Source organism: Nerophis lumbriciformis, linkage group LG03 (genome assembly GCF_033978685.3).
Source record: "Nerophis lumbriciformis linkage group LG03, RoL_Nlum_v2.1, whole genome shotgun sequence".
Lineage (NCBI taxonomy): Eukaryota > Metazoa > Chordata > Actinopteri > Syngnathiformes > Syngnathidae > Nerophis > Nerophis lumbriciformis.
Window position 1 is genome coordinate 7,247,501 of NC_084550.2, and position 2,500 is coordinate 7,250,000.

General features: G+C 24.9%; 1 protein-coding gene across 1 annotated transcript in view; it reads right to left on the reverse strand.

The window, feature by feature from the left end:
• Positions 1-2,500, reverse strand: part of LOC133575364 (uncharacterized) — a 6,626-nt gene that overhangs the window by 3,053 nt on the left and 1,073 nt on the right. The window lies entirely within an intron of this gene.

Sequence of the window (2,500 nt, forward strand, 5' to 3'; positions counted from 1 at the left end):
TTTATTTATACGGCCCTCCCGAGGTGAGAAGGGCGTGTGTGGCCCATGGCTGCAACAAGCTAATTGTTAGATGTATTTATAACTTTTGAGGACGCCGTGTTACATAGCTGGCCCCGGTCTCACATCCGCCACGTCCTCGCTGAACTATGAGCCAATAAAATACAGTATTTAAAAAAAATAAAAAATAATTAAAAAGAAGTAAAATCAACTACAAAATAATATACAATAAAAACTAAAAAAGACAAGATAATAAATACAGTATTTTTTTTTAAAAAGAAAAAAAAAAGAAGTAAAATCAACTACAAAATAAAAGCAAAAATAGACAAGGCCTCTCAAAAAATACACTAATTATATGAGTTTAAAAAAAATACATAAAAAAATAATATACAATAAAAAACAAAAAAAAGACAAGATAATACAGTATTTAAAAAAATAAATAAACAAAAAACAGGAGTAAAATCAACTACAAAATAAAAGCAAAAATAGACAAGGCCTCTCAAAAAATACACTAATTATATGAGTTTTAAAAAAAATACATACAAAAATAATATACAATAAAAAACTAAAAAAGACAAGATAAAACAGTATTTAAAAAATATATAAATAAAAAACAAAGAAGTAAAATCAACTACAAAATAAAAGCAAAAAAAGATAAGGCCTCTCAAAAAATACGCTAATTATATGAGTTAAAAAAATACATAAAAAAATAATATACAATAAAAAACAAAAAAAGACAAGATAATATAGTATTAAAAAAAAAAGAAAAAGTAAAATCACCTACAAAATAAAAGCAAAAATAAACAAGGCCTCTCAAAAAATACACTAATTATATGAGTAAAAAAATACATAAAAAAATAATATACAATAAAAAACAAAAAAAGACAAGATAATACAGTATTTAAAAAGAAAAAAAGAAAAAAAAAGTGAAATCAACTACAAAATAAAAGCAAAAATAGACAAGGCCTCTCAAAAAATACACTAATTTTATGAGATTTTAAAAAATACATAAAAAAATAATATATAATAAAAAACAAAAAAAGACAAGATAATACAGTATTCAAAAAAAAAAAAAAAAAAAAAGAAGTAAAATCAACTACAAAATAAAAGCAAAAATAGACAAGGCCTCTCAAAAAATACACTAATTGTATGAGTTCAAAAAAAATACATTAAAAAAAACGGTACTTTTCAGAGGCGGTATAGTACCGAATATGATTCATTAGTATCGCGGTACTATACTAATACCGGTAGACCGTACAACCCTACTCACTATATGTCTATAGTTTTTTTTCTATTTATTTATTTATTCTCTGTCTATATTCTTTTATTTTTTTATTATTATTGTGTGAATGCTTTGGATTATTCACACAAATGTTTTTTTACACCAAAATTCATCTATTTCTTCTTCTTCTTCTTCTTCTTCTTCTTCTTCTTCTTCTCCAGATTTTGGCGCGCTCTACCTTCCACATTTTTCATCCGATTCAAACCATTCCAACTTCAAACTGTTCAGCCTATTGGGGAATCGCATGCTTTCCATTGACAAGAATAGAATAGAATAGAATAGAAAGTACTTTATTGATCCCTGGGGGAAATTCAGCACCACAGTTTGCTCACAATAAACAATAAACACTTTGGTATTTTTACATGTGAATAATATAAATACAGTCTGTTATACAGCATTATTCACACGTGAATAACATAAATACAGTCTATTATACAGCATAATTCACATGTGAATAATATAAAAACAGTCTATTATACAGCATTATTCACATGTGAATAATATAAATACAGTATATTATACAACATTATTCACATGTGAATAATATAAAAACAGTCTATTAGACAGCATTATTCACATGTGAATACATTATTCACATGTGAATAATATAAATACAGTCTATTATACAGCATCATTCACATGTGAATAATATAAATGCAGTCTATTATACAGCATTATTCACATGTGAATAAAATAAATACAGTCTATATTATTCACATGTGAATAATATAAATACAGTCTATTATACAGCATTATTCACATGTGAATAACATAAATACAGTCTATTATACAGCATTATTCACATGTGAATAATATAAATACAGTCTATTATACAGCATTATTCACATGTGAGTAATATAAATACAGTTTATTATACAGCATTATTCACATGTGAATAACATAAATACAGTCTATTATACAGCATTATTCACATGTGAATAACATAAATACAGTCTATTATACAGCATTATTCACATGTGAATAACATAAATACAGTCTATTATACAGCATTATTCACATGTGAATAACATAAATACAGTCTATTATACAGCATTATTCACATGTGAATAATATAAATACAGTCTATTATACAGCATTATTCACATGTGAGTAATATAAATACAGTCTATTATACAGCATTATTCACATGTGAATAATATAAATACAGACTATTATACAGCATTATTCACATGTGAATAATATAAATACAGTCTATTATTC